Source organism: Aegilops tauschii, chromosome 5 (assembly GCF_002575655.3).
Source record: "Aegilops tauschii subsp. strangulata cultivar AL8/78 chromosome 5, Aet v6.0, whole genome shotgun sequence".
Taxonomy (NCBI): domain Eukaryota; kingdom Viridiplantae; phylum Streptophyta; class Magnoliopsida; order Poales; family Poaceae; genus Aegilops; species Aegilops tauschii.
The window spans coordinates 18,156,286-18,184,049 of NC_053039.3; positions in this window are offsets into that span (position 1 = coordinate 18,156,286).

Here is a 27,764-nt window from a genome sequence, read left to right on the forward strand (position 1 = left end):
AACACCAAATAACACTTATTTAGGTTCAACACTAATCCCGAAAGTATAGGGAGTGTGCGATGATGATCATATCAATCTTGGAACCACTTCCAATACACATCCTCACTTCATCCTTAACTAGTTTATGTTCATGCAACTCCCGTTTCGAGTTACTACTCTTTAGCAACTAAACCAGTATCAAATACTGAGGGGTTGCTATAAACACTAGTAAGTACACATCAATAACATGTATATCCAATATACCTTTGTTCACTTTGCCATCCGTCTTATCCACCAAATACTTGGGGCAGTTCCGCTTCCAGTGACCAGTCCCTTTGCAGTAGAAGCACTTAGTCTCAGGCTTAGGTACAGACTTGGGCTTCTTCACTTGAGTAGCAACTTGCTTGCCGTTCTTTTTGAAGTTCCCCTTCTATCCCTTTGCCCTTTTCTTGAAACTAGTGGTCTTGTTAACCATCAACACTTGATGCTCTTTCTTGATTTCTACCTTCGTCGATTTCAGCATCGCGAAGAGCTCGGGAATTACTTTCGTCATCCCTTACATACTATAGTTCATCACGAAGTTCTACTAACTTGGTGATGGTGACTAGAGAATTCTGTCAATCACTATTTTATCTGGAAGATTAACTCCCACTTGATTCAAGCGATTGTAGTACCCAGACAATCTGAGCACATTCTCACTACTTGAGCTATTCTCCTCCATCTTTTAGCTATAGAACTTGTTGGAGACTTCATATCTCTCAACTCGGGTATTTGCTTGAAATATTAACTTCAACTCCTGGAACATCTCATATGGTCCATGATGTTCAAAACATCTTTGAAGTCCCGATTCTAAGCCGTTAAGCATGGTGCACTAAACTATCAAGTAGTCATCATATTGAGCTAGCCAAACGTTCATAACGTCTGCATCTGCTCCTGCAATAGGTCTGTCACCTAGCGGTGCATCAAGGACATAATTCTTCTGTGCAGCAATGAGGATAATCCTTAGATCACGAATCCAATCCGCATCTTTGCTACTAACATCTTTCAACATAATTTTCTCTAGGAACATATCAAAAATAAACACAGGGAAGCAACAACGCGAGCTATTGATCTACAACATAATTTGCAAAAATACTATCAGGACTAAGTTCATGATAAATTTAAGTTCAACTAATCATATTACTTAAGAACTCCCACTTAGATGGACATCCCTCTAATCCTCTAAGTGATCACGTGATCCTTATCAACTAAACCATGTCTGATCATCACGTGAGATGGAGTAGTTTCAACGGTGAACATCACTATGTTGATCATATATACTATATGATTCACGCTCGACCTTTCGGTCTCCGTGTTCCGAGGCCATATCTGTTATATGCTAGGCTCGTCAAGTTTAACCTGAGTATTCCGCGTGTGCAACTGTTTTGCACCCGTTGTATTTGAACGTAGATCCTATCACACCCGATCATCACGTGGTGTCTCAGCACGAAGAACTTTCGCAATGGTGCATACTCAGGGAGAACACTTATACTTTGATAATTTAGTGAGGGATCATATTATAATGCTACCGTCAATCAAAGCAAGATAAGATGCATAAAAGATAAACATCACATGCAATCAATATAAGTGATATGATATGGCCATCATCATCTTGTGCTTGTGATCTCCATCTCTGAAGCACCGTCATGATTACCATCGTCATCGGCGTGACACCTTGATCTCCATCGAAGCATCGTTGTCGTCTCGCCAACTATTGCTTCTACGACTATCGCTACCGCTTAGTGATAAAGTAAAACAATTACATGGCGATTGCATTGCATACAATAAAGCGATAACCATATGGCTCCTGCCAGTTGTCGATAACTCGGTTACAAAACATGATCATCTCATACAATAAAATTCAGTATCATGTCTTGACCATATCACATCACAACATGCCCTGCAAAAACAAGTTAGACGTCCTCTATTTTGTTGTTGCAAGTTTTACGTGGCTGCTACGGACTTAGCAAGAACCGTTCTTACCTACGCATCAAAACCACAACGATAGTTTGTCAAGTTGGTGCTGTTTTAACCTTCGCAAGGACCGGGCGTAGCCACACTCGGTTCAACTAAAGTGAGAGAGACAGACACCCGCCGGTCACCTTTAAGCAACGAGTGCTCGCAACGGTGAAACCAGTCTCGCGTAAGCGTACGCGTAATGTCGGTCCGGGCCGCTTCATCTCACAATACCGTCGAATCAAAGTATGACATGTTGGTAAGCAGTATGACTTATATCGCCCACAACTCACTTGTGTTCTACTCGTGCATAACATCAACGCATAAAACCTGGCTCAGATGCCACTGTTGGGGAACGTAGTAATTTCAAAAAAATTACTACGAACACGCAAGATCATGGTGATGCATAGCAACGAGAGGGGAGAGTGTTGTCCACGTACCCTCGTAGACCAAAAGCGGAAGCGTTAACACAACGCGGTTGATGCAGTCCTACGTCTTCACGATCCGACCGATCAAGTACCGAACGCACGGCACCTCCGAGTTCAGCACACGTTCAGCTCGATGACGTCCCTCGAACTCCGATCCAGCCGAGTGTTGAGGGAGAGTTTCATCAGCACGACGGCGTGGTGACGATTATGATGTTCTACCGACGCAGGGCTTCGCCTAACCACCGTTACGATATTATCGAGGTGTAATATGGTGGAGGGGGCACCGCACACGGCTAAGAGATCAATAGATCAATTGTTGTGTCTATGGGGTGCCCCCTGCCCCCGTATATAAAGGAGCAAGGGGGGAGGCGGCCGGCCTAGGAGGAGGGCGCACCAAGGGGTGAGTCCTACTCCCACCGGGAGTAGGACTCCTCCTTTCCTTGTTGAAGTAGAAGAAGGGAAGGGAGAAGGAGAAGGAAGGAAGGGGGCGCCCCCCTCCCTAGTCCAATTCGGACTAGTCCATGAGGAGGGTCCTTTCCCGTATGGCCCATTAAGGCCCAATACGAATTCCCGTAACTCTCCGGTACTCCAAAAATACCCGAATCATTCGGAACCTTTCCGATGTACGAATATAGTCGTCCAATATATCGATCTTTACGTCTCGGCCATTTCGAGACTCCTCGTCATGTCCCCGATCTCATCCGGGACTCCGAACTCCTTCGGTACATCAAAACTCATAAACTCATAATAAAACTGTCATCGTAACGTTAAGCGTGCGGACCCTACGGGTTCGAGAACTATGTAGACATGACCGAGACACGTCTCTGGTCAATAACCAATAGCGGGACCTGGATGCCCATATTGGCTCCCACATATTCTACGAAGATCTTTATCGGTCAAACCGCATAACAACATACGTTGTTCCCTTTGTCATCGGTATGTTACTTGCCCGAGATTCGATCGTCGGTATCTTAATACCTAGTTCAATCTCGTTACCGGCAAGTCTCTTTACTCGTTCCATAATACATCATCTCGCAACAAACTCATTAGTTGCAATGCTTGCAAGGCTTAAGTGATGTGCATTACCGAGAGGGCCCAGAGATACCTCTCCGACAATCGGAGTGACAAATCCTAATCTCGAAATACGCCAACCCAACAAGTACCTTCGGAGACACCTGTAGAGCACCTTTATAATCACCCAGTTACGTTGTGACGTTTGGTAGCACACAAAGTGTTCCTCCGGTAAACGGGAGTTGCATAATCTCATAGTCATAGGAACATGTATAAGTCATGAAGAAAGCAATAGCAACATAATAAACGATCGAGTGCTAAGCTAACGGAATGGGTCAAGTCAATGACATCATTCTCCTAATGGTATGATCCCGTTAATCAAATGACAACTCATGTCTATGGCTAGGAAACATAACCATCTTTGATCAACGAGCTAGTCAAGTAGAGGCATACTAGTGACACTCTGTTTGTCTATGTATTCACACATGTATCATGTTTCCGGTATTCTAGCATGAATAATAAACATTTATCATGATATAAGGAAATAAATAATAACTTTATTATTGCCTCTAGGGCATATTTCCTTCAGATCGGTATTATGAGTTTATGTGTTTTGATGTACCGAAGGTAGTTCGGAGTCCCCCAAGATCACAGACATGACGAGGAGTCTCGAAATGGTCGAGACATAAATATTGATATATTGGATGAATATATTCGGACACCGGAATGGTTCCGAGGTGTATCGGGTATTTATCGGAGTGCCGGAAGGGTTATCGAAACCACCGGGGAAGTTATGGGCCTTATTGGGCCTTAAGGGAGAGAGAGGGAGCTGCCAAGGGCTGGCCGCCCCCCCATGGGCCTAGTCCGAATTGGAGTAGGGGGAGGGGCGACGCCCCCTCCTTCCTTCTCCTCCCCCTCTCCTTCCTTCTTCTCCAAGTAGGATTGCCCCCCCTTGGGCGCGCCTGATACGTCCATTTTGCATCATGCTTTTATATCGATATTTATTGCATTATGGGCTGTTATTACACATTATGCCACAATACTTATGCCTATTCTCTCTTATTTTACAAGGTTTACATGAAGAGGAAGAATGCCGGCAGCTAGAATTCTAGGCTGGAAAAGGAGCAAATATTAGGGACCTATTATGCATAGCTCCAAAAGTCCTGAAACTTCACGGAGGCAGTTTTTGGAATTAATAAAAAATACTGGCGAAAGAATCAACTAGAGGGGGGCCACCCACCATCCACGAGGGTGGGGGCGCGCCCTACCCCCTGGGCGCGCCCCCTGCCTCGTGGGCCCCCTGGCAGGCCTTCGATGCCCATCTTCTGCTATATGAAGTCTTTTACCCTAAAAAAATCATAAGCAAGCTTTCGGGACAAAACACCGCCGCCACGAGGCGGAACCTTGGCGGAATCAATCTAATGCTCCGGCGGAGTTGTTCTGCCGGGGAAACATCCCTCCGGGAGGGGGAAATCATCACCATCGTCATCACCAACGATCCTCTCATCGGGAGGGGGTCAATCTCCATCAACATCTTCACCAGCACCATCTCCTCTAAAACCCTAGTTCATCTCTTGTATCCAATCTTTGTCCCAAAGCCTCAGATTGGTACATGTGGGTTGCTAGTAGTGTTGATTACTCCTTGTAGTTGATGCTAGTTGGTTTATTTGGTGGAAGATCATATGTTCAGATCCTATATGCATATTAATACCCCTCTGATTATGAACATGAATATGATTTGTGAGTAGTTACGTTTGTTCCTGAGGACATGGGAGAAGTCTTGCTATAAGTAGTCATGTGAATTTGGTATTCGTTCGATATTTTGATGAGATGTATGTTGTCTTTCCTCTAGTGGTGTTATGTGAACGTCGACTACATGACACTTCACCATTGTTTGGGCCTAGAGGAATGCATTGGGAAGTAATAAGTAGATGATGGGTTGCTAGAGTGACAGAAGCTTAAACCCTAGTTTATGCGTTGCTTCGTAAGGGGCTGATTTGGATCCATATGTCTCATGGTGTGGTTAGGTTTACCTTAATACTTCTTTTGTAGTTGCGGACGCTTGCAATAGGGGTTAATCATAAGTGGGATGCTTGTCCAAGGAAGGGCAGTACCCAAGCACCGGTCCACCCAAATATCAAATTATCAAAGTAACGAACGCGAATCATATGAACGTGATGAAAACTAGCTTGACGATAATTCCCATGTGTCCTCGGGAGCGCTTTCCTTCATATAAGAGTTTGCCCAGGCTTGTCCTTTGCTACAAAAAGGATTGGGCCATCTTGCTGCACCTTATTTACTTTCATTACTTGTTACCTATTACAAATTACCTTATCACAAAACTATCTGTTACCGATAATTTCAGTGCTTGCAGAAAATACCTTACTGAAAACCGCTTGTCATTTCCTTCTGCTCCTCGTTGGGTTCGACACTCTTACTTATCGAAAGGACTACGATAGATCCCATACACTTGTGGGTCATCAGCGCCCTATAGGGCCGGCCGGCCTTCCCCTTGCTCCTTTATATACGGGGGCAGGGGGCACCCTAGAACACACAAGTTGACAAATTTTTTAGCTGTGTGCGTTGCCCCCTCCACAGAAACACACCTCGGTCATATTGTCGTAGTGCTTAGGTGAAGCCCTGCGTCGGTAACTTCATCATCACCGTCACCATGCCGTCATGCTAGCGAAACTCTCCCTCGACCTCAGCTGGATCTAGAGTTCGAGGGACGTCACCGAGCTGAACGTGTGCAGATCGTGGAGGTGCCGTGCGTTCGGTACTTGATCGGTTGGATCGCGAAGACGTTCGACTACATCAACCACGTTACTTAACGGTAACACTTTCGGTCTACGAGGGTACGTAGACACACTCTCCCCGCTCATTGCTATGCTTCTCCTAGATAGATCTTGCGTGATCGTAGGAATTTTTTTGAAATACTACGTTCCCCAACAACTTTGGATGAGTACTCATGGTTGCTTTGCTACCTCTTTTCCCCTATACCCGATTGATGCGATCAGATGAAGGATCCCATGAGCCAGCTGATCCGGGTGATGACTACTACTACCCCGACGGAGCCTACTACTACGTGGAGTTCGTTGACGACCAGGAGTAGTTTAGGACGCTCCCAGGAAGGAGGTCTGTGCCTTTTCGATCCATGTTGTCTTGTTTTGTTAGCCTTCCTAAGGCAGACTTGTTTTATCTTATGTCTGTACTCAGATATTATTGCTTCCACTGACTTGTGTTCTTGCAGCTTATGCATTTGAGCCCTCGAGGCCCCTGTCTTGAAATATAAAGCTTTTATGACTTTAATTTGTGTTTAGAGTTGTGTTCTGATATCTTCCCGTGAGTCTCTCATCTTGATCGCTCGCATTTGCGTGTATGATTAGTACACGATCGAGTCGGGGGCGTCACACCTTGCCAGCCTACCGTCGACGCCACCATGGTGCCAAACAACGCCAACATCCAGCATGTATCCATCCGCACGTGCCTGTCATCGAAATTCCACAGCGCCATGCCACCGAGATCCGCTGTCGGCTTCACGGTAGATGTAACACTATCCCTCCTCTTGTCCACCCCAGCCAACACTTGCTCCAAAACGATGCCCCCGGGAAGGAGAACGAGCACCGTCATCGTCCGATCCGGTAAACCCAGATCTAGGGTTTCACCCGGAACATCCCGGTCGAGTTGACGTGACCTGCAACGACGATGCCTCGAGAAGGAAACGACATCAGAGACACCGCCATCGTCCGCCAAGACCGCACGCAGTCAGACGCGATTTTCACCGGAAGCTGCGTCGTCCCGATCTCGCGGCTTGCTGGAACCGCGTGGAGCCTCGCCATGAAGACGTATGTCGCCGCTGGTACTCCAGGGGACATCCTCCATCCCCACAACCCACATTGTGTCGCCGACCATCCACATGAAGGATCGACGATGGATCTGGCCGGGATGTCAGATCCACGGCCGTCGTCGCCACCCATCACAGAGCCAGGGAACCCACCGGAGTACCCGCCGGCCAGAGCTCCTTTACTGTACCCCGAAACGAACAGGCACCGTTCATTTCTCTTAATCCAACGGTATGTGTGATCTGGTACTCCAGCAGCAATCCAACGGAGTACTAACAAGGAACAGGTGGAGTACCTCAGTTACAGGGGTAAAAGGGTAATCCCCATCCATGTTATAATTTTCTCTCGAGGGGCATTTTTTTAGGGAACTCGTGAGGGGCATTTCAGTATGACCAAACCTAATCCGTTCATAGCCTGCCCGCTCGCCCCCTCGTCTCCACCGGCGGCGGCGCGTTGTCCAACTCCGGTGACACCTTCTGCGGCGGCATACGCCTCCGCCTTCTTCATGTACGCCTTCTACATCTCAGGCGGAGGGCGGCGGATGCCTCCGCCTTCTCCAACTCCAGCGATACCCTCTCCGGCGGCGGATGCGGCAGCCACGGCGGTCGTAGTTGGTGAGGCGCACGCCTCCTCCTTCTCCTTCTCCTTCTCCATCTCAGGTGGAGGGCGGCGAATGCCTCCGCCTTGTCCAACTCCGGTGAGAGCCTCTCCGGTGGCGGATGCGGCAGCCACGGCGGCCGTAGGTGGCGGCCCAGCCTAAAAGTCTGCACCGGGATGGCGGCGTGCGGGCGTGTCGGCAGGTGGCGGCGCCAGGAACCGATGGAGGGACGGCGAGGGCAGGACTCGGGTGGCGGGGTGGAAGAACGTCGACCTTGAGACGGTGAACGACGGTGCCGCGCGACGGTGTCGGACGGCGGAGCTCGGGGATGTCGGACGGCGGCAATCACCGGGCCGGACGAGGGTGTGGAACGGCGCACGCCGGCCCCAAGCGAGGGTGTCCGACGGCGGCATGTCGGCGCCGCACGGCCTTATTGCGAGGGTCACGCCGCCACCACAGAAGTGAAATGGGATTTAGATTGAGTGTGCTGTTTTTTTTCTTCACGTATGGAGTGTGCTGAGCTATGGACTGCCCAGTGCGTGAAAACTGCCCCTCGGTGCATTTTGGGAAATGACTTCCTTACCCCTCAGTGCGGACGGCCAGATCTGCATAGTACTCCCAGGTGTCATTTGGGAGTACCAGGATACAGTAAAAAAGCTCTCTTTCATAACCAAGCAAACAATGGGCACCCTCGCGTGCATTTTGACGGGCGCCGCGGCTTTGCCCAGATAGTGTACGTAACTAGACACAGAAAACCTGAATTCACGAAGGGCCTTGTCCTTGTGTTAACTCTGAAAGCTTTGCTGAATAAAGGTTGTGATAGAATCTCGTTTTACAGCATTTCCTTATTTGTTAGGCGTCAGTTTTTAAGTGAAATGCCAAGGAATCAAAAGCAGAATGATTTTTGATGTCGTGATCAAAAGGCAATATTTTCCTTCCATTCCATGCTCGATTGACAATTATTTCCTGATTATTTCCCTTTTTGTTTGCTTTCAAAACTGTGGCGGGCAACGAAATAAGAATATGGCGCCAGAACTTTTACTTCTTCCCGCCAGTGACCACCACGCACACTATATATATGGTCATGCGTCCATGCCCAAGCAACCATCACCGCACGCAGCCCAAACTCTCCATATGGCGCCAGAGCTGCCTTTCTTTGTCTGCCCTCCCGATTTGGTCTTCCTCTCGGATGATGAGGGAGAACAAGAGGTGATCAACGTTGAAGATTCAGACGGCGGCGGCGACACACACATCTACCTCAGCTCTGACGAGGAGGACGATGCGGTGTACGCTGATGACGGCGCCTCCTACGCCAACAGCACAGCCGCGTCCGCGGCTGCCTCGTCTTTGGGTGCGGCGAGCTCCCACGACTACGGCGACCGCAGCCCCAACGGCGGCAATTCTAATGAAGACGCTGGAGGCTACTTCGACGACAACGACGACGACCACCACTCTGGAGAGAGCGGTGACGACACCACCGATTTTTCATCGGCCACCGCAAGTAAGTCGCAGCGAGCCCCATATAATAAGTGGCATCCCATTGACCTCTGCACGCTCGTGGAAATAGACGGGCAGCTCGTCAAGGATTTTGAAGGCGCGAGAGTACCATCATCAGTGCTCTATGAAGCGTTTATGGAGGACCCACGGCCGATCCGCCGTGCCGGGCTGACCTCGAGAAATATTTCATACAAGAGGTACCAGTTGAGGAAAAAATTCCGTGCCTTCTGCAAGTCGGATCCCACGCGCTACTTCCGCAGGCGGCGCACGGATCAAGAAGGCAAGTTCTACGCCTGCTGCAGGAAGGCGTGGCCAGATATTGTCGAAGAGTCCCGTGCCTGCCCTGCTAATAAGTAGACCACAGTCAAGTTCAATCCGGTCTTTTTTCGTTTCCCAATAAACAATAGTAGCTTTCTTTCCCATTTCTTCCATGGTCAGTAATACTCCGGATTTGGTCTGTTTTTCCTTTACTTGTATGAGTTTATTTTCTTCTGCTTTGTACGAGATTGTTCCAGAACAAGAATCATCAGTACTTTTATTTAGCAGTCCACAATTTGATTTGATTTTTTTTTTGTCCACCTGCTCGACATTCGTTGCAGGTAATACCCCCTATTTATTAATTGTTGGGGCCAATAGGATGATCTTCTCGCCTGAACCGGAAATCATGCAGATGTGCTCAATATATGATTCGATGTCCAAATGATTTCGCAGTACTTTTATTTAGCAGTCCACATGTGTCCACCTGCTCGACATTTCGTTGCATGTATATGTGCGTACTTTTTTTTAATACCCTTTATTAATTGTTTTGGCCAACAGGAAGACGATCTTATTGCCTGAACCGGAAAACATGCATATGTGCTCAGTATATGATTCGATGTCCAAATGATTTCCACGTAGGCATGCATGGCTGGGCAATTCCTGATACGGAAAATATAAGTAATAGGTGGATAAAATATATTTCTTTTTTGTTTGTTAATTATATCATGACACTTGACAATAGAGAATTAGCATATCAGAAATGTCCTACATGTCATATCAAGCATTAAGTCCAGATTTCAGCTGTTTGCAGGCTCATGAAAGCATCATGTATAGCTAAGAGACGAACCACATGGTTGGTGTATACTCTATTTCTTAATTAGTACAGAAATTCTTGCAATTTGGTAAAATCAATACTTCAAGCGAATACGCATGAACCACATGGTGTATTTATCTTAGTACAGAAATTCTAGCCAATTGGTACAATCAATACTTCAAACAAATTTTCTTAGTACAGAAACTCTTGAGCAGAAGACACATAAAGCACGAATTTCATCTAAAGATTATTCTCAATACAGGATTCAAGATCTAGATCTGAAATATTGTAGCATGATATCAGTTGTCACAACAGAATTTTCTTCCTTCCATTACTCTTTCAAAAGAAGCACAGAGAATTCCACAGTTCTACATATAGATTATTGCTAGTGTTCTCGTTTGTGATTCCCATGAATCCGGTGTCAATCTTAGTGGCCAAAAGATCTTCCATCCAGGAAAGCCATGGGAGATGGCAAGTGTTCCTTCACAGAATAGGAATCGACATTGTCATCTATTGCTGCTGTTTGATCTGGGAATGAGTGCTCTATTTAACAACAAGTAGCCAGTACATTGTTATTGTTTTTCCTGCTGGTGAGTCTGTACCACATTTCACTCATCTTCCATAATCATATGCCAATGTTTTCTGTAACACTTGAAAAGAGAAGGAAAAACACAACAATTATTGTCATAGGAAAGATGTTGGAAAAAAGGATTTTCTTCAAGAAAGTGTAAGGAACTATTTCCATAACATGAATACAGCATAGGGCCACTGATTTTGATTAGAACTAAATAAACCATACTATTAATGTTCTTCCATTGACAAATTCTCAAGCATTCCTTGAACATAAAGGAAAAAGCTGCCGAATTACCAGTTAACCAATACAACTATTGCTACTTGTTTATACACATGTCTCAACAATGATTTATTTTTTTGTTTGCCAAACATGAAAGGACTCCAGTTAGCTAGCTGCTAAGTGACACAACCACAATGCAACACAGAAAATACCTTTTTCATTCTCAATCCCACGTAAGATTAGGTGGCTAGGGGGAAATCCAACGGGCCGACAAAAATAGACACAAAATGAGTCCGCTTTTTGTCCGTTTGGGTGGTCAGGCGGACTGCCATGTTCGCTAGTGCACCCCGCGCATGTGGTCCATTCTAAAAAAAATCAATTTAAAGTATATAAATTTGGCCGCCAAAAGCCCTTTACATTAATTAAAATAAGAAATAACAAGAAATTAAATAAAACCCTAGATCTAACTGTTAGAGTTATAATATAGGTCATGTACCCCTTTGTATTTATCCCGTTGTATAAGGGGTTTCCTGCATATGTTCCACACCTGTACATGTATATATATCGGCCTATGGCCTCATGGGAATACAAGTTGCTTATTCCTAACATGGTATTAGAGCTTTAGGTCTCTTTTTCGCACGCGCAATTCGTGCTACGATCCAATCTCGCCTCGGCGCTGCTGTTGCGTCTCGTCCGCTCCTCCCGCCTCCTCCCGCCCGGCGCTGCCAGGGCAGCTCGCGGTCGCGCCGTCCGCCCCTCCCGCCCGGCCCCTCAGCTCGCGGTCGCGCCGTCCGCCCCTCCCGCCCGGCCCCTCCCGCCGTCCGCCCCTCCCGCCTCCTCCCGCCCGGCGCTGGCAGGGCGGCTCGCGGTCGCGCCGTTTCCTCTCGGTTGCGCCTCCTGCTCCCAGCCACGCGAGGGCAGCGGAGGCATCGGCTCCGTGCGTGGCTACTCGTGAGCCCCAGCTTCACTTCCCGCGGCCGCCGTTCGTGGACCGCCGTGCGACTCCTTCTCGTCTCCGCTTTACCTCGTGCAAAAAAAAATGTCTGCTGCATCGGGCTATGTTGCTGTCCCTCGCTGTCCGGTGATCTTCGATGGTACTAACTACACCGAGGATGCGGCTAAGCTTGCTGATGAGGCTGCTGATCGTGCCTATGATGAGAGGGTTTTGGCTTATGAGGAGGCTCTTCAGACGTGTCATGGTGCTTTGTCTGTTTACACCCAGTGGCTTGATGATGATGCTCGTGCTGCAGCTGTTCTCACTGCTAGTGTTCTGCCTCAGTTTGCTTCTGAGTTTCTGGGTCTTCCTACTTTCTTCCAGATGTGGACCTATCTTCGTCAGCGCTATGAGCCCTCTGGTGATGCCTTATACCTTTCTGTGGTTCGTCAGGAGCATGCTCTTCAGCAGGGTGACTCTACTGTTGATGACTTTTATGCACAGAGTTCTGCTATCTGGCGCCAGCTTGATTCTCTTCGCAGTGCTGGTTGTCGTACTTGCCCCTGCTGCCAGGCTGTCCAGGCCGATTTGGAGTTTCATCGCGTCTACGAGTTCCTGTCTCGGCTCCGTAAGGAGTTTGAGCCCCGGCGTGCTCAGTTGTTTGCTCGTGGCCGTATTTCTCTCATGGAGGCACTTTCAGAGATTCGTGCTGAGGAGACTCGCCTACGTGGTGCTGGTTTGCTGGAGGTTCCCTCTGTGCTCGCTACTCGGGCTTCTTCCACTCCACCTGCTGCACCGCCCCATTCTCGCTCGAGTGCTCCGCCGCTCTTGCCCACTCCTTCTGGAGGCTCAGGTCACCGACTACTGCAACAATGATGGTCATATTGAGTCCCAGTGCTACACAAAGCGGAAACACCTGCGCAAGGCGCGATCATCCTCCTCAGGGACTTCGTCATCTCCCTCGCCAGCTTCAGCCATTGCTTTGACTGAGTAGGATATTCTGAGACTTAAGCGCCTGCTCGCGGCTTCAGGTTCTTCCTCGACGGGTACTGCTGGTTCTGTGACTGATGCTTCCCGCACTGAGCAACCGCCCTCTACACAGTCAGGTACATCCCCATGGGTTCTGGACTCTGGAGCTTCTTTTCATATGTCTTCTCATTCTTCCGCTTTGTCCTCTCTTCGATCGCTGGATTCTCCTGTTCATGTCTTCACTGCTGATGGTACTCCACTTTCTGTTGCTAGTAGAGGCCATCTTTCCACTCCTTCTTATTCTGTTCCTGATGTTGCTCATGTTCCTCGACTTACCATGAATCTGTTTTCTGCCGGTCAACTTACTGATTCTGGTTGTCGTGTCATCCTTGACGTTGACTCTTGTTCTGTCCAGGATCGTCACACGCACACTCTGGTTGGGGCTGGCCCTCGCCGCCGTGATTCTCAGGGTCTTTGGGAGTTGGACTGGCTTCATGTTCCTTCCGCTGCCACCACCATCGCCAGTCCCTCCGCTGTTGTCGCCTCTGTTACTGGTTCCTTCAAGCAGTGGCATCATCGACTTGGTCATCTGTGTGGTTCTCGGTTATCGTCTTTAGTTCGTCGAGGTCTTCTGGGGTCTGTCTCAGGAGATGTCTCTTTAGAGTGTCAGGGTTGTCGTCTTGGCAAGCAGATTCAGTTACCATATCCACATAGTGAGTCAGTGTCTAAGCGTCCTTTCGATTTAGTCCATTCTGATGTATGGGGTCCGGCTCCTTTCGCTTCGAAAGATGGTCATAAATACTATATTATTTTCATCGATGATTTTTCTCGTTACACATGGCTTTATTTCATGACTTCACGTAGTGAGGTGTTGTCTATTTATAAGCGTTTTGCTGCCATGGTTCATACTCAGTTCTCTTCACCCATTCGTGTTTTTCGTGCTGACTCCGCTGGCGAGTATATCTCTAAGATGTTGCGTGGTGTCCTTGCTGAGCAGGGTACTCTTGCCCAGTTCTCTTGTCCTGGTGCTCATGCTCAGAATGGCGTGTCTGAGCGCAAGCATCGTCACCTTCTTGAGACGGCTCGTGCAATGATGATCGCCGCCTCTCTTCCGCCTCATTTTTGGGCCGAGGCTATCTCCACTTCCGCCTATCTCATCAACCTTCAGCCGTCCGCTGCTTTGCAGGGTGGTGTTCCTTTTGAGCGTCTTTTTGATCGTTCTCCTGATTATTCGATGCTTCGCTTGTTTGGTTGTGTTTGCTATGTTCTTCTTGCCCCTCGCGAACGCACCAAACTGACCGCTCAGTCTGTTGAGTGTGTCTTCTTAGGATACAGTGATGAGCATAAGGGTTATCGTTGTTGGGATCCTATCGGTCGTCGGATGCGTATCTCTCAAGACGTGACCTTTGATGAGTCTCGTCCTTTCTACCCACGCCCATCTTCCTCGTTTTTTTCAGTGGAGGATATCTCTTTCCTCACTTTTCCTGACTAACCTATCACCCCCGTCGCGCCTGTGCCTATTCGTTCCACTCCCTCTGCTTCTCCACCCCTCGTCGATTCGCCGCCACCATCTTCCCCGGTCTCCTCACCTAGCATGTCACCGGATTCTCCACCTTCCTCTCCGGTGACTTCTTCGTCGCCACCCCCCGATTCTACCTTGGCGATTCCTCCTTCTCTTGTTCCATCTTTTCCTCAGCATTACACTCGTCGTTCACGACCTGTGGATGCTTCCTTGGATGAGTCGTCCTCTTCCTCTCAGCCTACTTATGGCTTGCGTTCTCGTCCTCGTCCGCCTGTTGATCGCTTTGGATTTCCCTCCACTGGTGTTGCTGTTCTTGAGCCGACTTCTTACCGTCAGGCTGTTGTTCATCCTGAATGGCAGTTTGCGATGGCAGAGGAGATTGCTGCTCTTGAACGCACTGGTACCTGGGATCTTGTTTCTCCTCCTCCCGGAGTCCGTCCCATCACTTGTAAGTGGGTCTACAAGGTTAAGACTCGCTCCGATGGTTCTCTTGAGCGTCACAAAGCTCGTCTCGTGGCTCGTGGTTTTCAGCAGGAGCATGGTCGTGATTATGACGAGACTTTTGCTCCTGTGGCCCATATGACCACTATTCGTACACTTCTTGCCGTTGCCTCTGCACGCCACTGGTCTATATCTCAGCTTGATGTTAAGAATGCCTTTCTTAATGGTGAGCTGCGTGAGGAGGTGTACATGCAGCCACCACCTGGGTATTCTGTTCCTGCTGGCATGGTGTGTCGTCTTCGTCGCTCTCTCTATGGCCTTAAGCAAGCCCCTCGTGCCTGGTTTGAGCGTTTTGCCTCTGTGGTCACTACTGCTGGTTTTTCAGCAAGTGCTCATGATCCAGCATTGTTTATTCACCTTTCTCCTCGTGGCCGGACTCTTCTTCTTCTCTATGTTGATGATATGGTCATCACTGGGGATGACCCCGAGTATATTGCCTTTGTAAAGGCCCATCTTAGTGAGCAGTTTCTTATGTCTGATCTTGGACCTCTTCGCTACTTTCTTGGGATTGAAGTCTCTTCTACCTCTGATGGCTTTTTTATATCTCAGGGAAAGTATATACAGGATCTTCTTGCTCGTGCTGCTCTTACTGACGAGCGCATTGTTGAGACTCCTATGGAGCTCAATGTTCACCTCCGTGCTACTGATGGTGATCCTCTCCCTGATCCGACGCGTTATCGTCATCTCGTTGGCAGTCTTGTCTATCTAGTTGTCACTCGTCCGGACATCTCTTATCCGGTTCATATTTTGAGTCAGTTTGTCTCTGCTCCCACATCGGTTCACTATAGTCATCTCCTTCGTGTTCTCCGATATCTTCGGGGCATGATCTCTCACCGTCTATTCTTTCCTAGCTCCAGTTCTTTACAGCTTCAGGCCTATGCGGATGCTACGTGGGCTAGTGATCCTTCTGATCGCCGTTCACTTTCTGCTTACTGTGTTTTTCTTGGCGGTTCTCTCATTGCCTGGAAGACGAAGAAACAGATTGCAGTTTCCCGTTCGAGTGCTGAGGCTGAGTTGCGAGCCATGGCTCTTTTGACGGCAGAGGTGACTTGGTTACGGTGGTTACTTCAGGATTTTGGTGTTTCTGTCACTACACCGACTCTGCTCTTATTTGACAGTACAGGTGCTATTAGCATTGCGCGCGATCCTGTGAAGCATGAGCTCACCAAGCATATTGGTGTTGATGCTTTCTATGTGCGCGCTGCTGTGCAGGATCAGGTTATTGCTCTTCAGTATGTGCCTTCCGAGTTACAGTTGGCGGATTTCCTGACGAAGGCCCAGACTAGAGCACAACATGGCTTTTATCTCTCCAAACTCAGTGTTGTTCCTCCACCATGAGTTTGAGGGGGGGTGTTAGAGTTATAATATAGGTCATGTACCCCTTTGTATTTATCCCGTTGTATAAGGGGTTTCCTGCATATGTTCCACACCTGTACATGTATATATATCGGCCTATGGTCTCATGGGAATACAAGTTGCTTATTCCTAACACTAACTAGGGTGGGGTCGGAGCATGCGCGTGATGGCGCAGGAGCCTACTCCTCGTCCTCGTCGCCGACGAGGCCGATGAAGGTTGGAGGCGACTATGGCCACACCGATGCCGGTGGTTGTGGTGGCCCTACCGCCGACGCGCGCGGTCGCGTAGATGGTGCCTCCTGCTGCTCCTCCTAGCGTTCCTCGGCTCGGGTGTCGCTGGGAACGTGGAAGTCCAGGTCCACGTCTGCCTCACTAGTCTATGTAGTGGCCCCGGCTCCGGCGCGGTGGCGGGCATGGTGGCCTCCATCGCCGATGTGTTGAGCGCCAGGGCAGGTCAGGTGAGCTCGGCCAGCTTGAAGGCCACGAGGGCATGCTTGAGCTCATCACCGTCAAGCTCCTCCTTCACCATGGGACCCAGTGGCAGCTCGGAGGCTGGAGGGGCTGGAGCATGAGTGCAATTGCGCTGGAGCATGCGCGAAGCACAAGCGGCAGTGCTAGTTGTGCTCGTTGCTGAACCACGTGTCCCAGTAGGGAGACCCCTAAGTCGGATCGTGGAGGTCATCCGCAAGTAGTGCCCGACGGCGGCCGATCTCCACCGCCCGGGTGCGACCGAAGGCCAGTACAGGAACCCTTTCCTGGTAAGTGCCAGCCGTTCAGCAAGTGCACATCGGGCTAGGACACCGGGATGGCCGCCTCCTAGTACCTCTGGTATGTCTCAACGGGGACGTACTTGCAGTCCCGCCTCGGCAGCACAGGCCCTCGGCGGTGTCAAGGTGAACGTGGCCGTGTGGCACTGCCTCGAGGAGCCAGATCGTGGTCGTGCTTCCCGAGGGTCCAGTTCCACGGCATTGCAAAACATGAAAGGACTTCTGTTAACTAGTGGACCCGTTGAGCCAAATGGCGCAGAGGCACGCTAAAGCTATGTCCACGATGAAAATATTTCCATGGTTTAATCCCCTCTAATAGGAAACATGGTGGATTGGTATGTACAATGAGATGAATATACACATTTTAACTTGATAGTATAGAGTCTCATTTAAAACAAAATATGTCTGGGCAAGCACGTGTGATAATAAATGAAATATCATTTAGCCAAAAAAAATGTTGTGTTGTTGGGTACAATGAGATAATATATACACATTCTTATTTGGTTGTATAAAGTACCAAATGGCACAGAGACCTGCTGAATCCATGTGCACATGAAAAGAAAATCAATGGTTTAGTTGGTTTAGTAGTGGGCAAGCAAATATGGCAACAAATTTAATCTCCTTTAAGAAAAAACATGGCTTGTTCTCTACAATGAGATTATACACATTTTAATTTGGTAGGATAGAGTGCGTTCAAAACAAAATCCATTATTAGTTGGTTTATTAGTTGTGGGCAAGCACATATGGCAGAAAATTTAATTTTCTTTAATAGAAAAATGGTGGCTTGTTATCTACATGAGATGTATATACACATTTTAATTTGGTAGCATAGAGCCCCATTCAAAATTATGTCACCTTGAAAATACGTGTATTTGTTTAGTAATCCCTTGTTTGAGCAAATACATATTCTGCTACTAAGAATATACGTATACCTACAGCATGTGTAAACCAGTTAAGGAGGCCTTTAATTTTTTTTAAGTAGTGTTTCTATCAACTTTTTATTGTGCCTATGTGTGAAAAAACATAGGAAGTTGCTGAATAGTTTGTAGGATTGTCGTCTTGGTTCCTAATGAATGCTAATTGTAGAACGTGATAAACCATTGAACTCTTCTATTATCAATTAGTCATTATAATATATCGACAATTTCAAGGACTCTTCAGATTATAAGAGAAAACCCACATAGGTCAGAAATGCACAGGAATTCAAAAAAAAGGCATGAAAATGAGCTAGGCAGTATGTAAAAATTCATGTGAAACTGAGACATAGGAAAGCATACATAAGAATTTTGCAGGATCATTCGTACGATATGGAGGACCATTATAGCCAAATTTACATAAGGTTTCTAAGAAAATCTTTTGAAACTCGGACCATCCAGATATATCAACATGGAAAAGCCTGCTGAAAGAAACTTCTGCAGCTGAAGATGCCTAATTATACTTCCTATGGGCTTCTTTTGAAAAGAAAATTTTTGGCATGCCAAGAAAAGATCATGAAAACTACTGTACACGAGTCCAAGAAATTATCCAATGCAGAGATGCAGTTACAGTTGCAACTTCAAGCAGATTTTGTAACTACATTTTTTTATCAGGTGAAAATAAGCATAACAATAGCACCATTGGTGCCTTTCGTGCTGGACAAAATAACATGCAAATCAAAATCTGTATAAATTTACTCCTGATCATGGCCCTATGGGCGACAGTTGCAAAATCTAAGTATGATCCATGAGAAGGTGCACCCAATTTTAACTACTTGGCATAAAATAGCGTAAGTTCATCATCTAACAACAGTATACTAAAGAGGTAAACAATCATAGAAGAGATTATGTGTGCAGATATGATGATATATAAGTCTATTCGATTATTCTATTTGATGTGATGATATGAAGTGCACGATCGAATCGTCTCTTTCTTTTCTCAAAGCAAATAACACCACGATCATCTCCAGTAAGAAGTGCACACAAGAATCATGCCTCGGTATATACAAAAACTCGACTCAAAGAGCATTGTATTGGGTTCTTTAACCTGCCCCACAAAACCTGCACTATAATTCTTAGAGAGATGGGTTGAAAGAAGAAGGCAAGTAACCTACAACCAAATACGGTGACATAATTGCTAGTGAGGCCTGAGGGTGCTATAATTGCTAGTCAGGATTCAAGAGCAACAAATGTGAAAAGCTCCTTTTTCTATCTCCAGGTTTCACGATCAATATTTTCTACCCCAAGACCATGCCAAAAACATTACTACTCTTTTGCACATCTAAAATCCTTTGCCGGACCAGAACATTGTGCAAACTATATCTCCACACCAGTGGGTGCTCCTCTTCTACGTGCGCGCACAAGGATGCGACCTCGTGGTCCTTGTAGCAGTAGGGTAGGCGAACTCGGTCTGACCGCCTTCTCGCCTTCCATGTCCAGCTCCTCCATTTCTAACCTCCTAGCAAGAACTTTAAGGCATGTCGGCCAAATTTACAAATTTGTAATATTCAAGCATACTAACTGAAGGAGCTCCTTAAAGAAAATGGAAAGAACAACTTGAAAACTGAGTGTCATTTGTGCGGAAGTTCACAGAATAAATAGGAGACGATAATTTCCAACAGGAGAAAGAGGATAGCCTAAAGGAGGATAGGTTGATAGCACTGCTTAATTTAGTTACCCAGTCAATTTATTTCTGGACTTAACCAGCCTCTTAATCATCCTGACATTATGTGCATGCCATTATATTCCTGCCTTCCACAGCATATTAGCATCATTTATATCTAGCATTGTCCTACTCTTACGTTCAGCAGCATTTTCTAAAGAAGTACAGAAGGCAAAAAATTAGCAGTAGCTATACACTAACTGCATATGGAGAACAATGAAACATTAAAATACCTTATCTAAAGGAAAAGAGTACAATTATAATACCATACACAGGCTATTTATGGAACACACACTATGGTGTAGAAGCGATGGAAAATTGTTACCTCAGAAATTTAATGGAATGCCAAGAAGTATTTTCCAAGATATAGCTCTAAACACCATCTTTTCCAGGACTATAGCTAGAGGCCCTGAAATGAGAAGGTGGTAAGCAGAGTAAGCAACAATTTTATTTTGGAGAATAGCTTGTTTATCAGCCATTACATGCAGTTGAGGCAATGTCATGGTGTAATTCTCTTGCTGTCAAGTGCTTGTGAGATAGCCCTTTATAAACCCGATGTATCATGAAATTTTGAATGATTAACTGAAAGCAGACAGAGAATACAAAACTGACGCTTTCTGAATATATTTCATGTCCTCTGGATAAAAAACTTATACACAAACCATCTGAATCAATTTTTGCAAAATATTATATGTAGAAAAATGATCTGAATGTTGAAGAGTAACAAACACGTAAATTAGAGGCCTAAATCTGCAAGGATTTTAATTATTTTGTGAGGAATACTTCCAAACCTTCTATTCCGAAATCACTAAATATTGCAATAGGAAAAAATGCATGGATAAAAAGCTTGCCTCAGACATCTCATACTCTTTTCGAAGACCTAAATCTAAAATACATATCGCTAGTGATTCTGTTCTCAAATCAAATCAAATCAAATAAATAAGAGACAAAGGGGCAGAGAAAGAGATAGATGAACCAGGGCACGCGGCCAACGGTGAGGAGGGTGCCGAAAGAGAGTGAGAGGAATGGGAGGGAGAGAGGGGAGGAGGGCGGCTGCACCATTTGGTCTACTCGCTCCTCTGCACTTACCCAGCTGGGTTCTGGTCCAAGCCAGAGAAGAGCAGCCGCCGTTTGAGGCGCCCGCGTCTGCCCCTACTGCTCCTTGCGCCCCACGCAGGCCTGAGAAGTAGAAAGAGAGGAGGCCGCATTTAAATGCTTGATGGTGCGGCGCGAACTCGGGTGTAGCGCCAGGCAGCAGACGCACATGCTCTCGCACGACGGGAGAAACAGAAACTTCACTTCCCGATAAGTGAATCATAGCAGGAAGCCAACTATAAATTGGCAAAAAGATCATTATCCATTAGTTTTTTCTGCGGTTGATTTGAGACAAAAAAATAGAGGCGATACCAGCTGCACTTCGGCATCCTTAACTTCTCGACACTTGTTCATGTTTTGATTCATTTAGGTTGGCTATCTTCTTGCTGCTTGAGAGTTTGATAGCAAACTCTGCAATGCATCAAAAAAATATTACACCTGGTAAGAAAACAAACCTCTATTGTCTTATAGTCGAAGAACATGTTTGCATCGACAAAAAATACAAAAACACTAAAATTTGACGGTGTTAGGAACTTGCAGTGATATACTGAGCCATAAACTACTTGCATTGATACACTGAACCATAAACTGCACACAAACCAGATAGCACTTGAAGAAAAGTCAGCAATATTACATGCATTAGAAAGCAAGTGAACTGTTGACTGGAAAACGGAGTTTTCTAACAGGCTGCACCACAAATGTTTTAATAACATGAGAATCCATACCAAAGGGAACTTTTCTAGCCTATGTTTTATTGAGAGCAGTACACATAAACAGAGGAACTTCCTATGATAAACCAAATCTATCTATAATCTATAACTAACTAATAATAAAGGGGCTATTGCTTCCGGCAGTACGTCAAGAAAATTGACCTCAAAGTTGCAAAATATTACCCATCAATGCTATCTATAAGTGATAAAGAAACGTTTCAGACAGAGTAATCCTCTGCCTGGGCCGTCCATGCAGTAGCGACCTTCTATACTGCATGCTGCGGGCTGGGAGAAGATGTAGCGCGCCAGTTTGGGCCGGCCCATGACGGGCTGCCTATTTTATATATTTCCGTTCTTATTTTTTATTTTACTTTCTTTTTATTTTTTCTACTTTAAATAATCTGGGACTTCAAAAAAGTTCTGAAAAAATAAAAATGAGAATTACGAAATAAATGTTTTAATAAATCATAAAATGTTTGTGGATTCAAAAAAATGTTAGTGATTTTGTAATAACAAATTAGCAATTTTGAGAACAAATGTTCGGGAAATCACAAATTCATGATTTTCTAAAAAGTTCACGTACTAATAAATGTTCATGAAATTGAACAAATTTCGACAATTCAAAAAATGTTCATGAATGAAAATATATCCTAAAAATTGATAAAATGTTCTCGACATACAAAATAGTTTATTATTTTATGAAACATTTACTGATTTAAAAAATGATCATGCATTTCAAAAAATGTTCGTTAAATCAAAAAAATGTTTTTCAATTTTAAAAATGGTTCCACCAATTTCCAAACAATTGTTCTTCAATTCTAGAAATGTTCGCCGATTCAAGAAAATTGTTCAGAAAATTTAAAAAAATTCTTGATGTTTGCAAATAGTATAAAATGTTCATGAATTCAAAAAAGTTCTTGATTTTTAGAAAACGTTTGAAAATTTGTAAAAGTGTTCATGAATTTGAAAAATGTTCATGAGTTTAAAAAAATTTCACGGTTTCAAAAATTGCCCATGATTTCAGGAAATTGAGAGTGATAGTGTATCTCAGTGATGAAGCAAAATATGGTCATGGCCATTTGAGATTATGGTTTTTTTTCTCCCGTTGCAACGCACGGGCACTTTTGCTATTATTTTAATCGAATGAAGAAAATAACAGAATAATTTCTATTTGTTGAAGAATATATACCTGTGACCTCTCTGTATCCTTTCATATATTCAACTGATTAACACACGCAAATCCTAGGAAAAAGAACAAATAGAAAGGAGGTCAGCCATTGATGCTCTAAGCTCCTAAGAGCATAGCCATGTAGCACTTGATCTATGCCTTCAACACCAATAAAGAGAAAATTATAGAGATAGAGAGTTTTGTGATAAGTCGAGAATCGGACCAAGGAAACTAATTTAGCTGCCCACCAAGTAGAAAAATCTAGTGAAGTGATACCCTTGCTGCTGCAATCTTCCGCACTTATTTGGAGAACCTACTTCCCTTACAGTACTACAGAAAATAATATCAATTCATTATGGTTATTTGCTGCTGAAACAAAACTGATGGCTAGAAACAAGAGTGATGTCTATAGAGAACTGAGATAGGTGTAGTGCCATTAACTATTATAAAGGAAGGAAATAACAATGAACCATGCTTATCAATCAGCCTATAGCTACAAGGCCAAGCGCCTCATCGACTATCTGCACAAGCACACCCCAACCTACATTGGAGTAATGGAGCTCATATTAGCTTCCCTCGGAACAAATAGTTGATTTTTCTGAACTAATATGCATAAAAATGCCCACTTAATATATCTGTAAGAAGTTGGATTCAGGCCTCGTTTTGGTGCTCAATCATAATTATGCCACTGAACTGTGTATTATATACCTGTAAAAAGTTGAAAGGCACGTAAAATAAAAATTCAGGTCTCATTTTGGTTCTCAATCATCGGAGGATTGTTCAACATATTTCAGTTTTGGAATACGATGTCTATGTAATATAGCAAATTCTACACACCTCAAGGAAGGAGCATGCAATCCTCTCAATTACCAAACGAAAAAGGACCAACAAAAAAACAAAAGAGGGAAGCTCAGAGACAAACCTCAACTGGCTGCATGAAACAATGGCCAATCGGTCAAAAGGAGATCTGCGTCGCCATTGAGAGCGAGAGAGGGAACTCCACATCCATCGATTAGTTTCTTGACATATCCAGCACCATCAAGCAGGGGCAACATCCAGCCACTACAAAGAAGAGCGATGGGATAAGACAGAATACATGAAGAGAGGGGAAGAATGAAAGGCAAGGAGGACAAAAGTACCTACGTGCATCACGAACGCCAAATCTGGCTGCTGCCATCGGGGATGCAACATCTAGAATGCCACATTATTATACATGAAGATGAAGGAGACCAGCGGGGAGTTGATCTGGGCTGAGCCGAGCCGCCTCCTGGCTGGATTCCGCTCCTTCCCTCTTTCTCGGATCGACGACGTCCAGTCGAGCTCATCCCTCCTCCCGCGGCTTCCGCGCGAGCTGGGGCGGATGAGCACCTCGGGAGGCAGTGTATCGCATCCGCGCTCCATCGGCCCCTACTGCTTCCTCCTGCCGGTGGACTCCCCACGGCTTTCCGCCCCCGCTCAGGCCCGACACGGCCGGCATGGTGCCTAAGGAGGGATGGGTGTGGCGACTGTCTTGTTGAGGCAGGAGGAGTGAGAGGCACGGCGACCGTGGGGATCGGCGAGGGGAGAGAGGGAGGAGGGAGGGGCGCAATAGCCGTGGCCCGTGGGATCATAGGAAAGGGGGCTAGAGTTTGTTGCTTCGTGCCATTGCGGCTGATGAGTGTTCGCACATCAACACGTCACCATGTATCTCCAACGCCGAGGGTGATGCACCGCAGCTCACGTCGAAAGAGACCCGTCCGGAAGCGCGGTACGCAAGCAATTCAGCAGGTGCTTTTAAGGACCCGAAACCCCACACGCCCGGGAGGGATCCCGTCAGGGCGCGCGGCGGCTATGGGCTGCCCTAGGTCGACCTGATCGCCCCTAGGGACTCGAGGTTCGCCGCCCTGCAATGAAGAAGAACGAACGAAGAACGAGAAAGAAGAAGAACAAAGGAGAGAGATGAAAGTGGTAGATGATAGATCGATTGTGTGTTGTTTAATCGGCCGTTACCTCTTGTCTATATAAGAGGCGGATGGACTTCCCGTACAACAAAAGGAGTTGCCTTGTCGTTCAAATCAGCAAAATCTAGCCAAATTCGGACTTCTCACGACTTCCGGCCCGGATGTCCGGCTCTAGGCCCGGATAATCCGGCCTAGACCAGTTTTATGACAGCAGCTCACTGTTTTGACTCTAGAGTCCACATACGACCTCGGATTTGGACAATTTTTATATCAAATCAACCGTCTCGACCAGACACACAACTTTCATGTTGAACACTTTTCGATCTGAGGGCATCTTGAGGGTGTTTCGGGCCGTTTTCTCAAATCTGCAGCAGAAAAACTCGTCCGGACGTCCGGACGATTGCCCGGATTGTCCGGCCTTTACCTAGATCATCCGGGACTTGACCCAGATCATCCGGCTTCAACTTTTAGCTTCTGTTGTTATGGTGCCTCGATTTCCCGGATGATCTGGGCCTCGGCCCGGATGATCCGGCCAAACATTGCTGCAGCGTACAGTTTCGGCTGTAACTTTTGCATACGACCTCGGATTAAGACGATTTTTATATCAAAATCGTCCGGCTTCAACGAGGCGAAGAACTTTGCAGTTGTAGCTTTTTCCATCTGAGACCATCTTAATTATGTTTCATGCCATTCTTTAATCTGACGTCAACACGGGTATTTCCAAAATTGTCATATCTTTTGGTTTTGAACCATCTTCATATCTATTTCGATCATCTTGAAGAGAGCCGTCAGTTGGTGACATGAACTCATAGTTTTAACCTCATCTCATTATAGCCTCAAGCCACTCTTTGCGATCATGCCATTTTCGAGCGTCAACACATGCCCCCTGTTTTTCGGCAAAGCTTGCGTGCCGAAAAATAACTTGCAATACGTTGGTCTAAGGACGATGTCAACACTCCATCGGCCATTTATATGCGCTTAGGGCGATAATTTCTATATCGGCTATGTTTTTGCTTAGGACGATAGTTATATATCGGCCACTTTGATTAGCAACAAAATACAGCTAATCGAATATATGGTGGTGAGGTAAAACCCTTGCATGATGTAATAAGTTATATTGCGTCCATGGATCAAAATAAGTCCACGGAGGGTAACCAGTCATACCTGAGGATGAATTCCATGGCATATGCATTAATGACATAGTTGAAGAATATGGAGGTTGTTTGAATCGAAGATTCTGATGCGCAAACCTTTGGCTTGGTTGTTCGAAGCTTGCACTCTTCTCTTTTTTCACCTTTGCCGCACTTATTGCAATGGAATCTTGCATATTATTCTTGTTTTTAGTACTACCTTTGGGAACCCATGCCATGTTCATCTTTTCAAGTTCTTGTGCACTAAACTTTTGCACTTTCTTCTGTTGCCAATACGGTAAGCCGAGTGAGCACCCCGGCTGCGATTTTGTTTGAGGTAATGGCAATTCTTGTTTTATCTTGTGCACTCTCAATTTCCTCTCTTCAGATTCGGCACTTGATTGACTTGCCTCATTGCCTTTTGTAGCCAATGTCGACACTTTAATTGGCTCTTTTTCATTTGAGATCATATCTGAAGTGGCACTCTTATGACCATCTCTTTTGACGCGGTAGACTTGCTCAAACACCTCCTTATTCTTCCTTGTGCTCCGGACCGATTCTTTTTTATTGAAACGGTCTCGAACATATGACTGCTCACTGAACGTTGGTCTTCTTGAAGCTGCATAATATTGGTCGGATGGTTTATAATAATATGGAGAATGTGCCCTTGTATCATACCTGCCATATGATGGATATGAATTTATGTGAGCATAGGGAGGCATCCACGACATTGGCATTGACGGCCCAAAATAAGGATATGAACATGTTGCATTCAAATTCTCTTCTTGCCAATACCGATCCTTGGATTTGCGCTTAGGGGGTGCTCTTGAATTAATGGGTGATAATGCTCTCATGTATGCCTCATAGATAATGGTAAGTGATTCTATCGAACCAATTCCACATGACTGTTGTATGTGGTTTATCATTCTGCGAAGCCATACACATTCACATGTTGCTTCAAATAATGAATTATTTCATAATGATTGGTAGATGTTGCCACCAGAGTCTACTTAAAAGACTTCCATGATATAGCAGTACCACCATGTAGGAACACAAAGCCGGTCTGTGATATGGCATTATCGGGATCAAACAAATGGCCGGCATCTGCATATCCAATCATATCAGAGTCATGATTTCTCTGGAACTAGAAAAATAGGCCAAGATCCTTTGTGCCTTGGAGATATCGAAAGATATTCTTCACTCCAGACCAATGACGTTTGGTGGGAGTTGCGCTATGTCTAGCAAGTAGATTTACTGCAAATGCAATATCAGGTCTCGTGCAATTTGCAAGATACATAAGCGCTCCAACGGCACTGAGGTATGGAACTTCAGGTCCCAACACCTCTTCTCCATCACCCCTTGGCCTGGACGGATCTTTCTCTATGTCTAGAGGTCGAACCACCACAGGAGTTTTAGACAGATAGGATTTGTCCATATTGAATTTCTTCAATATTTTATGGATATAGGCAGCTTGGTGTACCATGATTCCTGAGGGAAGGTGCCCAAGTTGAATACCTAAGCAAAATTTGGTTTTACCTAAATCCTTCATCTCAAATTCCATCTTTAGGTGATTGTGTGCTTCATGAATGTCTGGTGTGCTGCCAATGATGTTGAGATCATCAACGTACATAGAAATGATGCAAAATCCTGTAGAGGGCTTCTTGATGAAAATACATGGGCAATCACTACTATTGGAGTAACCTTTCTGAAGAAGGAACTCACTGAGTCGGTTGTACCACATCCATTTCGACTGCCTTAAGCCATATAATGACTTATTCAGCTTTACACAATACATGTTGCGATTTGCACTTTTATTCGGG